The sequence below is a fragment of the Myxine glutinosa genome, chromosome 8, assembly GCF_964187855.1.
Source record: "Myxine glutinosa chromosome 8, kmMyxGlut1.1, whole genome shotgun sequence".
Taxonomy (NCBI): Eukaryota; Metazoa; Chordata; class Myxini; order Myxiniformes; family Myxinidae; genus Myxine; species Myxine glutinosa.
This window is the reverse complement of record NC_136268.1, coordinates 145046805-145063343: the sequence shown is the minus strand read 5'-3', so window position 1 is coordinate 145063343 and position 16539 is coordinate 145046805. Positions and strand designations below refer to the sequence as shown.

Genomic DNA, 16539 nt, shown 5'->3' with positions numbered 1-16539 from the left:
TGTGTGTGTGTGTGTGTGTGTGTGTGTGTGTGTGTGTGTGTGAGTGTGTTCATGTGTGTGTGTGTGTGTGTGTGTGTGTGTGTGAGTGTGTTCATGTGTGTTCATGTGTGTCGTTGCTCGTTATCTGCATATATGGGTTTCAGAATATTTAACGAAATCCTCCCAGGACCCGAAGTATCCACCTCCGTTTTGGTAAGGGATCATGATGAATTGACCGAGTTGTGAAGGTTTCCTTTCTCAAAATTTTGTTCCGAGAGTGATTTTCATGATCGTCACTGAGCCTGGACAGCTTCTAATTGTAGTTTCTTTGTAGTAATGTTTCCAGGGAAGGTTTTTAACATATCCGTATGGTTCTTTGTCATTCCCGGTATGTTTGTGTATGTGTTGTTTGTCGATATCTCCATTGCGGGGTTCAGAAGGTGTAACGCAGCCGTCCCCGGTCCCAAAGTATTCACCCACATGTGTGCGTGCGTATTTATGTATGTATGTATGTATGTATGTATGTATGTATGTATGTATGTATATATATATATATATATATATATATATATATATATATATATATATATATATATATATATACATACATACATACATACATACCTACATACATACATACATACATACATACATACATACATACATACATACATACATATATATATATATATATACATACATACATACATACATACATATATATATATATATATATATATATATATATATATATATATATATATATATATTCTACTCAAAAGAAGTTAAGGGTCAAAAATATTTGTGCATACATATAAAATATAAGCTAACGAGCTAAAATGGTGACGACTAATGACAAAATAATTATTTGATGGCCCAAGAACAGAAAACACAAAACAAAAACTTTTGATGAAACACTAGTTTATTACCCTGATGAAAAAGAGTCATGCGGCCCCAAAAATGATGTTCACACAAGTCGCAGAAGCTTCAGTAACTGGTGTAGCCACCGTTAGCATTCACACATTCTTGACAACGTTGGCGCATGCTGTTCATCAGGCGTTGGAAATAACGTTGAGGGATCGCTTGCCATTCTGCGACTAATCACTGAGCCACTTGCCGGAGGTTGACGGCAGGGACGTGATGTGATCGAACTCGCCGCCCTAGTTCCTCCCACGCATGCTCAATGGGTGACAAGTCGGGTGAATATGCAGGCCAATCCATGTGCTGAACGTTCTGCTGCTGCAGGAAGTCGGTCACCACCCTGGCACAATGAGGTCTTGCGTTGTTGTCCTGGAACCAAGCTCCTGGTCCAATCCGTTGCAGAAGTGGAATTACCAGAGGTTGAACAATCTCGTTGAGATAACGCTGACCAGTCAAATTTCCATTGACAACGTACAGAGGGGTTCTGTGGTTCATGGACATCCCTGCCCACACGGCCACACCATCACACTTCCTCCTCCAAATGGTACACGTTGAGCAACGTTGAGATCAGCAAATCTCTCTCCTTGACGACGATAAACACGAGCCCGGCCATCATTGAACTGGAGCGAGAAGCGTGACTCATCTGTGAACATTGTCTCTGCCCACTGACCACGGTTCCACTGGATATGACGTCTCCACCAATCTTGGCAAGCCCTTCTGTGATGGTCAAGTAGCGGTGGTCGGACTGCAGGACGCCGGCATCGCAAACCTCGGTCTCGCAGATGATTCCTAATGGTCTGGTCGGACACGATGGTGCCTCTGGCAGCTCTGAGTTGATCCCGAAGATGCCATACGGTCACAAAGCGCTGTCGCAACGCCGTTATCAGGAAGCGGTCTTCTCGTGCTGTTGTTGATCGGGGTCTTCCAGAACGGGGGCGATTCTGAACAGCATTAGTTGTCCTGAACCTCTGCCAGAGTCTGCCGACAACGCCTTGGATTACATTTAGACGCTGAGCCACAGTTCTCTGAGTTTGTCCATCTTGTAGCCAGCCAATGGCCCTTCCCCTGTCTTGGATGCTGAGTTGTCGTTGAACCATCTTCAAATTTCAAGTGATGATGAATGGAAAATGCTCAGCCATTTTATTGCTAAAATTGGCATGCATGGAATGACACTCATGCAAAACACGTGCAAATGGTGCATGAGGTGTCACAATGGGTGTTTCGAGGCAGTTTGTCAGTTTAGTCTGACTAAGTTCGTGCTTCAAATCCATGAAAAGGAAATCTCGGTTAACTTTAAAAGTTTCTAAAGATAAGTGCAATGATTGCATGTCCCATAATAACGTGATGTCTATAGTCCAAATGACAACCCAAAGGGGGATATTCTAACCCTATCTGGCTTAAAAAGACATACTTACAAAAATGATCAAAAAATTTCCTTTGACCCTTAAATTCTTTTGAGTAGCATATATACATATGAAAAACAAAGACCCACCCACATCTCTCACATGTGAATGGTGAATGCAAGGAATAACCAATCAGCTCTCACCTAATCAGTTACCCAAGGTGGCTAGGATTAAATTAATAATTCGACTCCCCACATGCTATTCTAGCCGAAGAAAGCTGCATAACTGCAACCATGAAAGGCTACACAAGGTAAGCCCTTTGCTGTTTCAAACTCTTCCCAGAGTCCCTCCACAGCTGTAACGACATTTACACATAGTACACACATAAGAATCCCAATGCTACACACCCTCTCAGCTTCTGGACCGGTTTCATCGCTTATTAGCGAATCATCAGCGACAGCGCAGACAGAAGCGCGCACCATCAAGGCTCCCAAGCACATACCACGTACAAATGTCAAACAATCAACCTACAAATGAAAAACAAAGACCCACCCTCATCTCTCACATGTGAATGGAGGGAATAACCAATCAGCTCTCATTTAATCAGTTACCGCAGGTGGCTAGGATTAAATAAATAAATAGACTACTCCCATGCTCTTTTTCGCCGAAAGAGGTAAGATGTCATGTCTAAATTCCATGTTACCGCAAATATTGGGAGCCCCAAAGCGGTCCAGCATCATGCCAATATGCGTCACGTGTCTAAATCTAATTAGGTTGAGCAACCTAAGACAATTGGCATGGTCTTCTATGCGGTGTGGTGACCGAAAGCAATTAATCCCTTAACAGGTCCTCTAATACTACCAAATGAAGCAGCCACATCATCCATAAATCACATCGAGACCATGAATATTTCATAAAGAAGAAATGGCATTGGGGAGGGAAGCAATAGAAAGCAATACAGAACAATAAATGATGCAACAATCCCATTAACCTACTACCGAATATGCGTCCACGGTACCAATGAACGATCGGTATCCTTAATTATCCTAAACCTTAAGACTTCAGCAGCACCACAACATGTAGACAGTGGGTATGGACAGGGAAGAGGAGAATTCATGCCAAACCCGGCAGAGTTGGTGGAGAAGAGGCAAACTGCATCCGAGAGCTGGGCCAGTCCATGTCCAAAAATGGGCCCTCTGGTCTGTGCGCCATGATGCCCTTGAGGAGAAGAGGTGTGGCCAGCTGGGTGGGACGTGGCTTTCCTCAGCACGAGCAGTTATAAAGAGCAGCCTCCCATGCTGGCCTCCGCAGCTTTCTTCACCGTCAGTCCTGGGCATCTGCTACATCACACCACCCACTGCGCATGCCTGTATTGTCTCTGGCCCCCACCTCATTCCATGACGTCCCATGCCCCTCCCTCCCCTCTCACTCACTATTGGGCGTCGAACAGCCTGGTGGGTGGAGCGACCACGCTGTGAACTTTCCCCCTGCCGCTCGGTGGCTAGCCAAGGCGGTTGCCACATGAAAATAACACATAAATGACAGATTCCAAAGGGTAAAACATCAATAAATGGGATCAAATGGGTTAATAATTTTAAAAAATAGACATACAGATGGGGAGACGTCATATAATTATCACATACACAATGCATATCTAATATCTGGAATATTATTTGCCTCTGGAACAAACTCCCTCACTCTCTTCAATCCCTCTCCTCCCTCCAGGTCTTTAAAACAGCTGTTCACCACCATCTCTTATCTTCCCCCATCCAAAACCTTGATCTTTTCTACCCCCGTTAATTTCACCCCAAATCCACTTTTCTGAAATACCAACTTCTTTCCTGGAAGTCCTTGCAGTGTCCTTGTGTTTTATACCTCAAACCTTCCCACGCCTCCTCCCTCCAAGCCCTTTCCCTCCCACAGATCTCCCGATGTCCCTGCTCTCCATCTTGTCTCCCGCTCCCTTTATCATATGTTTTATGTTTTATATGTCCGTTTGTCTTTTTGTGATCAATGTTAGCTCTTACAGGAGCCTCGATCTTGTATACAAAAAAAAAATCGTACTTAATTACTTTACACTTATGCTAGACATTCACTTTAAGAAACTACTGTAACTACGCTGTATTAAGCATCTTTAACCACCGACTATGCCTCATTTCCACAATACACTCAAAATCTTTAAACTAGCATGTAGCAGAGAACTGTTTTTCAATACTTAGTCAAAAAGTTGAACTGTTTTTGTGTCTGTTTTCAATTTTATGTGTAAAAAAAGTACCAGCAACAGTTGCTTCACCTAGGATACCACATCCTGCCTGTGCAGCAGCAAGATGATACTTTGGATCGCTCTTTGTTGGCGTTCGGTTCGCTGCTCCCTGATTACTCTGGTCAGTGAGCCAAGATGGGTGATTGATGGGGAACTAGTCAGGTTCACTATGTTTTTTCGTTCAAAATTTTGGTAGATTAGCAAAACTATACATTTTTGGAATATTCAGAGCATGAGGAATCCAAAAATTAATGTTTACATTTGCGTAGACACCTTTGCGAAAATGACACTCAGGACAGTGATGAAGATCTGTAAAAGCATATTCCTGAACGGTATAGACCTCGTAGATCCTGTGTATAGGACTTATAGTTCAATCTGATACTACCTATAACTTCCTATAACAACCTATAACTTCAAAGGACTTGCAATATCATGTATTATGTAATACAGTTATATCACAAATATAAAGACAATGGTTTTCAATTACCTTTGTTTGTTGCTTTTCTATAATCCTGAGCACTATTTTGAGGCCTTTATTGGATTCCTTGACCCAGAAAACATAGGATTAGCATATTTAATTAAGTCTCTAGGTTGACTAGAAGCCGAGATCGCGCAAAATATGTATTTTATGGCGGCCATTTTCAAAATCCAAAATGGCGGCCATGCAGGTGTCTGTGCAAATGCCAACATTGATTTTCAGATTCTCCATGCTCTGAAGATTCCAAAAATGTACAGGTTTGCTAATCCCAAAATTTTGAAAGAAATTATATTTGTTAACATAGTGAACCTGACTATCTTCATCACTGTCCTGAGTGTCATTTTCGCAAAGGTGTCTACGCAAATGTAAACATTAATTTTTGGATTCCTCATGCTCTGAATATTCCAAAAATGTATAGTTTTGCTAATCTACCAAAATTTTGAACGAAATTATATTTGTTAACATAGTGAACCTGACTAAACTGGAAAGAAAAGAAAGACTTGGGACTACATTTAGAATTTAAATTTCTAGGAGATAATTATTATTTGATTGAATGAAAGACATTGATTGTTCGTTTGCAATTTATTTACTGCAGATTTTCTTGTGCCTCTGGAAATTACTAGTGCGTGCCCGTACGTGCGGGGAGGTATGTACGTGGACATACGTACGTTGACGTACGTACCAAAAATAAGGCCTCACTGTCCGGAAGTTCGCATATCGCAGTTATGATTCATCGCAAATTACAGACTTGGCATTTAATATGGAATATTTTTTTTGTAGGGGTGAACTTACTTTTCAAGATGACTTGGAACCAAAAGTTCAATGGAATTATGTTGAAATTATTCTAGATTTTGTTAATGTGACCTTTATAAGAAACAAAAACCACATTTGACATTTCGAAGCAAATAAATTGATCCTTGAAAGTCATGGAAACTGATATCGAACTCAATTCACGGACAGTACTGTGTTAACCCTCTGTGCGTTTTCCAGAAGTATCTCTTTATTTTGCACATTAGCCAAAAATTTTTTTAACAAAAACAAAAGTTAAATTACGACTGGGATTACGGACAGTAAAATTACAGTTCAGTACTTCGTGTAACCCCCCACGAGCATTCAGGAGAGCACGTACACGTTGAGGCATGCTGTTCACGAGATTTGCCAAGGTTTGGACAGGAATCGCTTGCCATGCAGTTACAATAGCCTGCTGCAATTCACGCACAGAGGCAGGCTGCTGGTCCAAGTTGTCGATTTGACGCGTTAATTCTGCCCACAAGTTCTCTATCGGATTCATATCCGGGGACATGGCAGGCCACTCCATATGCTCTACACCACGGTCAGAAAGAAAGTGTTGGATCATGCGAGCACGATGAGGCCGTTCATTGTCATCTTGGAATACAATGTTTCCTCGAAAGGCTGCACGAACAAATGGAAGCAATGTTTCTTCCAGAATGGCCCTGTGCTTGAACTGCTTCAGGTTTCCATTCAGAACAACCAGGTCAGTTTTGCCCGCTGCATGAAAAGCAGCCCAAACGGTCACCCCACCACCTCCAGCTTGGACTCTTGGCACTATACAATCTTCGTTGAAGGCTTCATGCACTTGTCTGCACACTCGGACGCGGCAATCTTGACGATAGACCAGAAATCTAGACTCGTCACTGAAGATCACGTGATTCCAGTGTCCTGGCTGCCATTGACAGTGCTCTGTGGCCCACTGCAATCGGCGCTGGCGGTGTTGTCTGGTCAGACGTGGCTTTCTCAGGGGATGCCTGGCACGATAGCCTGCTTGAACCAGTCGTTGGTTGACTAGCCTTCTGGATACAGGCACATTTGTCAGTTGCTGCCACTCATCCCTAAGCTGATTAGCCGACTTGGTACGGCCATTGCGGACTAACTGGTGCAGCTGGCGATCATCCCTCCTTGTGGTTCTGCGGGGACGTCCTGGCCTCGGTATTGGAGTAGGGACACCCCTCTGAGCATTTCGTTTCAGGATATTTGACACCTGACCTTGAGTGATGCCATACTGCCAAGCAATAGCACGCCGTTTCATGCTGGAATTTCGTAAAGCCACCACTAAATGACAAACAGCATTGTCGAGTTGACGGACCATCTCCAGGGGAAGCGGCAATAACTTTTGTAGACGTGCAGCAGTTGTTTTCCACTAATACAGAAAGCAACAACCCTTATATACCCGATTGTGAAGCCAATCGTCAAATGTACCTGTCCGTACATTTTGTCACGCCACCTGTGATATATAATCCTGTTACTGACTTCTTGCTGCGACAGACAATCAGTGACATGGTTCTTTTAACAAAGAAATCACCGAAGCGTAAAAGAAACTCACCAGATTGATATACCGAGTTCAGAAAGTAAACCCCAGTCAAGAAAAAAAAAATATTCCATATTAAATGCCAAGTCTGTAGTTTTAATGGCCAATTCTTCAATTAGTGCCAACATATTTTGCCATTTTGCAATTTCATCGCAAGGAAAAGCACAAAGAGAAGAGAACAACAAACACACATGCGGTTCCTTCACTGTAGCTTGACCGTACATGCAAAAAAAACAAAAAAACTTTCATCGTTCCTTCGGTCTTCGCTCTCGTCCTTCGCTCTCATCCTTCGCTGTTCCTTCGTTCACGTACAAAACGTATGTGTTTGCTAAATAAATGGCCATAACTTGGTAACCACTTGTCCGATTAATGGCAAACCTTGAAAAGGCACATCCTCGGGTCCCCAGAAATATATCTGGCAAGTTTCACTTAGATCGGACCGGTGGTTGTCGAGAAATAGCGGTCACAGACATACACACAGACAGACACACAGACACACAGAGATTGCTTGCATTATAGAGAGATGTTTCTGTTCTCGCATAATGCTGATTGGGTAATTTTTGCTTTGCGATACAGTGAAGAATAAAGCACAGACTGGGGCTTTGCTTTGTTCCTTGCCATGATCACCACGTGTGTGATACAGTGAGAGCACAAACATGAATACATCGGCCACCAAAAGTAGACGGGGCAAGGTTATGTTTTCACTTTTTCACCCCTGTCTGGCTATTTTTGGTCTCTGAGCAGGATATCTCAAACAGTTATGGACAAAATCAGACGAAACTTCGTGGACAGGTTGGGTATGTGACAAGGACGAAGAGATTCGATTTTGGTGAAGATCCAGATCCGGGTACGAGTGGTTTTTTTATTTTGTAAGTGATTCTTCACCATTGAGAGGTGGAGGCAAATTTCAGGTGTAGCATAACATTTCAAAAAGTTGTGGACGAGTTATGACAAAACTAGCTGGATGACCAAAACCTGGTAGAATTAGCCGATTCGATTTTGGTTAAGGTCCGGATCCATATCCGGCATACCAGTCTTTATTCCGTGACGCCACAAATCGATCTAGGCATTATGGGAGAGTGGCAAGATGGAAGCCACTCCTGAGAAAGAAGCACAAGACAGCACACCCGGAGTTTGCAAAAAGGCACGTGAAAGACTCTGAGAGGATGAGAAAAGATTCTGTGGTCTAATGAGACAAAAATGTATCTCTTCAGCCTGCTCATCAACCATCTAACTAACACCATCCCTACAGTGAAGCATAGTGGTGGCAGCATCATGCTATGGGGATGCTTTTCATCCCTCAGTTTGGCGTTAAGCGGGGTGTCTGTCTCCTGACATTAGTCGGTGGACAAGCCTGGTGTTGGCTTAATGGTTAAGGTGGCTGGCTTAAGATCTTAGGGACTTGAGTTTGTCATGCCATTGAAAAAACACCAGGTGGGTTGACTCAGCCTGTCATCCTTTTGACTTTGGCAAAATGAGTACCAGCTTACTGGTAACAGGGGCACTATATCAGTGGCACAGCCACACTCCCAGCAATGATGCAACCAGCATCCAGTAACAGGTTGCATACGAAAACAACAACGTTAGTGGACGTTAAAAATCCCACGGTGCCTTTCATGGAGAGTAAGCGAGTTATCGTTGTCACCCTGAGAAAATTCCAAATTCCTGGGAGATCAGCTCCACTCAAATGTGAAGCCTGGCCAGCAGTTTGTATAAAGGGGCCAAACGTCCCCCTCGAATGACCCCACAAGAAGATCGGATTCATTGGAGCCGTTAAAGTAGAAGCAATACTTCAAATCAAAACAGTTGCACTGCGATTTAATTGAAGTATTTCTCAAATCAATTGTCTTTGGATAGATCATGTTTCTAAAATAAATTGTCTTTGGATAGATCATGTTTCTAAAATAAATTGTCTTTGGATAGATCATGTTTCTCAAATCAATTGTGTTTAGATAGATCATGTTTCTAAAATAAATTGTCTTTGGATAGATCATGTTTCTAAAATAAATTGTCTTTGGATAGATCATGTTTCTAAAATAAATTGTCTTTGGATAGATCATGTTTCTAAAATAAATTGTCTTTGGATAGATCATGTTTCTCAAATCAATTGTGTTTAGATAGATCATGTTTCTCAAATAAATAGTCTTTAGATAGATCATGTTTCTCAAATAAATTGTCTTTAGATAGATCATGTTTCTCAAATAAATAGTCTTTGGATAGATCATGTTTCTCAAATAAATAGTCTTCAGATAGATCATGTTTCTCAAATCAATTGTCTTTAGATAGATCATGTTTCTCAAATAAATAGTCTTTAGATAGATCATGTTTCTCAAATAAATTGTCTTTAGATAGATCATGTTTCTCAAATCAATTGTCTTTAGATAGATCATGTTTCTCAAATAAATAGTCTTTAGATAGATCATGTTTCTCAAATAAATAGTCTTTGGATAGATCATGTTTCTCAAATAAATAGTCTTTAGATAGATCATGTTTCTCAAATAAATTGTCTTTAGATAGATCATGTTTCTCAAATAAATTGTCTTTAGATAGATCATGTTTCTCAAATAAATTGTCTTTGGATAGATCATGTTTCTCAAATCAATTGTGTTTAGATAGATCATGTTTCTCAAATCAATTGTCTTTGGATAGATCATGTTTCTCAAATCAATTGTGTTTAGATAGATCATGTTTCTCAAATCAATTGTCTTTGGATAGATCATGTTTCTCAAATCAATTGTCTTTGGATAGATCATATTTCTCAAATCAATTGTGTTTAGATAGATCATGTTTCTCAAATAAATTGTCTTTGGATAGATCATGTTTCTCAAATCAATTGTGTTTAGATAGATCATGTTTCTCAAATCAATTGTGTTTAGATAGATCATGTTTCTCAAATCAATTGTCTTTGGATAGATCATGTTTCTCAAATCAATTGTGTTTAGATAGATCATGTTTCTCAAATCAATTGTCTTTGGATAGATCATGTTTCTCAAATCAATTGTCTTTGGATAGATCATGTTTCTCAAATCAATTGTCTTTGGATAGATCATGTTTCTCTAATCAATTGTCTTTAGATAGATCATGTTTCTCAAATCAATTGTGTTTAGATAGATCATGTTTCTCAAATAAATAGTCTTTGGATAGATCATGTTTCTCAAATAAATAGTCTTTAGATAGATCATGTTTCTCAAATCAATTGTCTTTAGATAGATCATGTTTCTCAAATCAATTGTGTTTAGATAGATCATGTTTCTCAAATAAATAGTCTTTGGATAGATCATGTTTCTCAAATAAATTGTCTTTAGATAGATCATGTTTCTCAAATCAATTGTCTTTAGATAGATCATGTTTCTCAAATAAATAGTCTTTACATAGATCATGTTTCTCAAATAAATAGTCTTTGGATAGATCATGTTTCTCAAATAAATAGTCTTTAGATAGATCATGTTTCTCAAATCAATTGTGTTTAGATAGATCATGTTTCTCAAATCAATTGTCTTTGGATAGATCATGTTTCTCAAATCAATTGTCTTTGGATAGATCATATTTCTCAAATCAATTGTGTTTAGATAGATCATGTTTCTCAAATCAATTGTCTTTGGATAGATCATGTTTCTCAAATAAATTGTCTTTAGATAGATCATGTTTCTCAAATCAATTGTCTTTAGATAGATCATGTTTCTCAAATAAATAGTCTTTACATAGATCATGTTTCTCAAATAAATAGTCTTTGGATAGATCATGTTTCTCAAATAAATAGTCTTTAGATAGATCATGTTTCTCAAATCAATTGTGTTTAGATAGATCATGTTTCTCAAATCAATTGTCTTTGGATAGATCATGTTTCTCAAATCAATTGTCTTTGGATAGATCATATTTCTCAAATCAATTGTCTTTAGATAGATCATGTTTCTCAAATAAATTGTCTTTGGATAGATCATGTTTCTCAAATAAATTGTCTTTAGATAGATCATGTTTCTCAAATCAATTGTCTTTAGATAGATCATGTTTCTCAAATAAATAGTCTTTACATAGATCATGTTTCTCAAATAAATAGTCTTTGGATAGATCATGTTTCTCAAATAAATAGTCTTTAGATAGATCATGTTTCTCAAATCAATTGTGTTTAGATAGATCATGTTTCTCAAATCAATTGTCTTTGGATAGATCATGTTTCTCAAATCAATTGTCTTTGGATAGATCATATTTCTCAAATCAATTGTGTTTAGATAGATCATGTTTCTCAAATAAATTGTCTTTGGATAGATCATGTTTCTCAAATCAATTGTGTTTAGATAGATCATGTTTCTCAAATCAATTGTCTTTGGATAGATCATGTTTCTCAAATCAATTGTGTTTAGATAGATCATGTTTCTCAAATCAATTGTCTTTGGATAGATCATGTTTCTCAAATCAATTGTCTTTGGATAGATCATGTTTCTCAAATCAATTGTCTTTGGATAGATCATGTTTCTCTAATCAATTGTCTTTAGATAGATCATGTTTCTCAAATCAATTGTGTTTAGATAGATCATGTTTCTCAAATAAATAGTCTTTAGATAGATCATGTTTCTCAAATCAATTGTCTTTAGATAGATCATGTTTCTCAAATCAATTGTGTTTAGATAGATCATGTTTCTCAAATAAATAGTCTTTGGATAGATCATGTTTCTCAAATAAATTGTCTTTAGATAGATCATGTTTCTCAAATCAATTGTCTTTAGATAGATCATGTTTCTCAAATAAATAGTCTTTACATAGATCATGTTTCTCAAATAAATAGTCTTTGGATAGATCATGTTTCTCAAATAAATAGTCTTTAGATAGATCATGTTTCTCAAATCAATTGTCTTTAGATAGATCATGTTTCTCAAATCAATTGTCTTTAGATAGATCATGTTTCTCAAATAAATTGTCTTTGGATAGATCATGTTTCTCCAATCAATTGTGTTTGGATAGATCATGTTTCTCTAATCAATTGTCTTTAGATAGATCATGTTTCTCAAATCAATTGTGTTTAGATATATCATGTTTCTCAAATCAATTGTCTTTAGATAGATCATGTTTCTCTAATCAATTGTCTTTAGATAGATCATGTTTCTAAAATCAATTGTGTTTAGATATATCATGTTTCTCAAATCAATTGTCTTTGGATAGATCATGTTTCTCAAATCAATTGTCTTTGGATAGATCATGTTTCTCAAATCAATTGTCTTTTGATAGATCATGTTTCTCAAATCAATTGTCTTTAGATAGATCATGTTTCTCAAATCAATTGCCTTTGGATAGATCATTTTTCTCAAATCAATTGTCTTTAGATAGATCATGTTTCTCAAATCAATTGTCTTTTGATAGATCATTTTTCTCAAATCAATTGTCTTTAGATAGATCATGTTTCTCAAATCAATTGTGTTTAGATATATCATGTTTCTCAAATCAATTGTCTTTGGATAGATCATGTTTCTCAAATCAATTGTCTTTTGATAGATCATGTTTCTCAAATCAATTGTCTTTAGATAGATCATGTTTCTCAAATCAATTGTCTTTAGATAGATCATGTTTCTCAAATCAATTGTCTTTTGATAGATCATGTTTCTCAAATCAATTGTCTTTAGATAGATCATGTTTCTCAAATCAATTGTCTTTGGATAGATCATGTTTCTCAAATCAATTGTCTTTGGATAGATCATGTTTCTCAAATAAATTGTCTTTAGATAGATCATGTTTCTCAAATCAATTGTCTTTAGATAGATCATGTTTCTCAAATCAATTGTCTTTAGATAGATCATGTTTCTCAAATCAATTGTCTTTGGATAGATCACGTTTCTCAAATCAATTGTCTTTGGATAGATCATGTTTCTCAAATCAATTGTCTTTAGATATATCATGTTTCTCAAATCAATTGTCTTTGGATAGATCATGTTTCTCAAATCAATTGTCTTTAGATAGATCATGTTTCTCAAATCAATTGTCTTTGGATAGATCATGTTTCTCAAATCAATTGTCTTTAGATCGATCATGTTTCTCAAATCAATTGTGTTTAGATATATCAGGTTTCTCAAATCAATTGTCTTTGGATAGATCATGTTTCTCAAATCAATTGTCTTTGGATAGATCATGTTTCTCAAATCAATTGTCTTTGGATTGATCATGTTTCTCAAATCAATTGTCTTTAGATATATCATGTTTCTCAAATCAATTGTCTTTGGATAGATCATGTTTCTCAAATCAATTGTCTTTAGATAGATCATGTTTCTCAAATCAATTGTCTTTCGATGGATCATGTTTCTAAAATCAATTGTCTTTGGATAGATCATGTTTATCAAATCAATTGTCTTTGGATAGATCATGTTTATCAAATCAATTGTCTTTGGATAGATCATGTTTCTCAAATCAATTGTCTTTCGATGGATCATGTTTCTAAAATCAATTGTCTTTGGATAGATCATGTTTCTCAAATCAATTGTCTTTCGATGGATCATGTTTCTCAAATCAATTGTCTTTCGATGGATCATGTTTCTCAAATCAATTGTCTTTAGATAGATCTGGTTTCTCAAATCAATTGTCTTTGGATAGATCGTGTTTCTCAAATCAATTGTCTTTCGACAGATCATGTTTCTCAAATCAATTGTCTTTGGATAGATCTTTTTTCTCAAATCAATTGTCTTTGGATAGATGATGTTCTCAAATCAATTGTCTTTGGATAGATCATGTTTCTCAAATCAATTGCCTTTGGATAGATCATGTTTCTCAAATCAATTGTCTTTGGATAGATCATGTTTCTCAAATCAATTGTCTTTGGATAGATCATGTTTCTCAAATCAATTGTCTTTGGATAGATCATGTTTCTCAAATCAATTGTCTTTGGATAGATCATGTTTCTCAAATCAATTGTCTTTCGATGGATCATGTTTCTAAAATCAATTGTCTTTGGATAGATCATGTTTCTCAAATCAATTGCCTTTAGATAGATCTGGTTTCTCAAATCAATTGTCTTTGGATAGATCATGTTTCTCAAATCAATTGTCTTTCGACAGATCATGTTTCTCAAATCAATTGTCTTTGGATAGATCATGTTTCTCAAATCAATTGTCTTTGGATAGATCATGTTTCTCAAATCAATTGTCTTTGGATAGATCATGTTTCTCAAATCAATTGTCTTTGGATAGATCATGTTTCTCAAATCAATTGTCTTTGGATAGATCATGTTTCTCAAATCAATTGTCTTTGGATAGATCATGTTTCTCAAATCAATTGTCTTTGGATAGATCATGTTTCTCAAATCAATGGTCTTTGGATAGATCATGTTTCTCAAATCAATTGTCTTTGGATAGATCATGTTTCGCAAATCAATTGTCTTTGGATAGATCATGTTTCTCAAATCAATTGTCTTTGGATAGATCATGTTTCTCAAATCAATTGTCTTTGGATAGATCATGTTTCTCAAATTAACTGTGAACATTTTATGCCTCGAACCAATTGTATTTAAAACTTATGGCAATTATTTCTGAGGAAGCTCCGTTTCACTTTGTTCCCAAGTTACTTTAATGTCATGTTCTTTTTGACTTAGTTGTTCATAATTCATCTTAAAATTTATCACATTTTGTGTTGAGAACTCTTCCTATTTTTTTCCAGTTTTACCACGTGATCATGCTACAATATCCTGGCATTTCACGAATCAAAAATTCCACATTTACTCCTTCAAGCATTCAATTGTTGGATGTATTCATTTATTATTTTATTTAATCACCTGCGGACATTTGAATGCATGAAGATGGTGCTCTGGGCTGTGTTCCATGACCAGTCAGCTTGTTATAGCTTGCCAAGCCAGCCGTTCCTTATCAACCGTTTCGTTGCAGTGCTTGCTTGAGCGCTTTAGCCACTTGGCAAGTTCTCTCCAATCTGATTCATAATGGAACAAACCCTCGGTGTCGTGAAGACTGTTGAGTAAATTATTTGATTTGGATTCACTAAGACTTTGGTGATGTTGATTTTGTCACCGAGTAGAGACCTGCAGTAGAGTATGGATCCGGGCCTCTTCGGCAGAACAGCATGCTTGTGTCGCTGACACTCTTCCTCAAGAAGTATTATATGGCGGCACATCCCAGACAATCTTTGGGGTGATAATGCTGAGATTTGTCTTCTCTACAGGGTTGAAAACTCATAGAGGAGCTGCGTGCATACACATGAGACAAGATCACACAACTTCAGACAAACACCCGCTGAGCTTCAGGGAAGTGACGTCACTTCCCAGAGCACTCTGGGTACCAGCGACACCATCTTATCTTTATGAGATCGTTTTTCTCTCTGTACTCTCCAAGCAAATTAAGGAGGTATTTTCTCCTCTCCAGCGATCTCAACCGTTGGAGTTTGTCCATGCTTTATCCTTTAAATGCCGAGTCTAAAGCAACGAAGTAGCACGTGTACGGTTTTTTTAATCTTTGATGTGACTCGGCCGGGGTTGGAGCCGCCAACCTCCCAGACTCACAGTGGACACTCAAACCATGATGCCACTGGGGGGCTAATAAAGTAGCTTCACATAAAATGTAGGGGGGGAGAAAGCTCTGCTACTTTAATAAGGAGCTGATACTATGGGTCCCCCACCTTTTACATCTTATGAGGAATAGATCTGTGTAATATGAAAGCTGAAATCTTTAAAGGTTTTGAAATAACATGTACACAAGGCTAGTTACCAAGATGGCTGCCATGGCAACAAAATTCAGCCAATCACCGCCGTGATCTAATCAGGTTGATATCCTGTCATGAAGAATATATATCCGGTTTTTCAAATATCACCTCAGCAAAAGTGCATGGACAGATGATCGTTCCGTCGGTCGGTCAGTCAAAATATCATTTTAATGCATCCCGTCTCTGATCATGTCGAAGGGGCGAGGGAAAAAACAGAGGCAGGTGGTTGTAGCCCCACAAGATCGAAAGATGGATCTGTGCTTGGTGGATTGTTTATGGAACTCAGATATACCTGGTGCTCAAAGCAGGTGCTGCTGCTACAAGATCCACAACAGCTCCTGGTCTGGCTCCTATTTCAATCTACAACAATGTTATATCCTGCCCTGAGGATTGCTCTTCAATGCCTGCATGAGACACCTACTCAGACATTCTGCGGCTCTACTGTAACAGTGCATTGCAAATGGCTTCACCTATCCACGAGGGCATGCTCCGGCTGTGATAACCACAGGGATATGGCATTGGTGTTGGTGAAACCGAGAGA

General features: G+C 37.9%; 1 protein-coding gene across 4 annotated transcripts in view; it reads right to left on the bottom strand.

Moving 5' to 3' along the window:
- Positions 1-16539, bottom strand: part of LOC137432967 (calcium-activated potassium channel subunit alpha-1-like) — a 258054-nt gene that overhangs the window by 132468 nt on the left and 109047 nt on the right. The gene's annotated exons all lie outside the window — the stretch shown is intronic.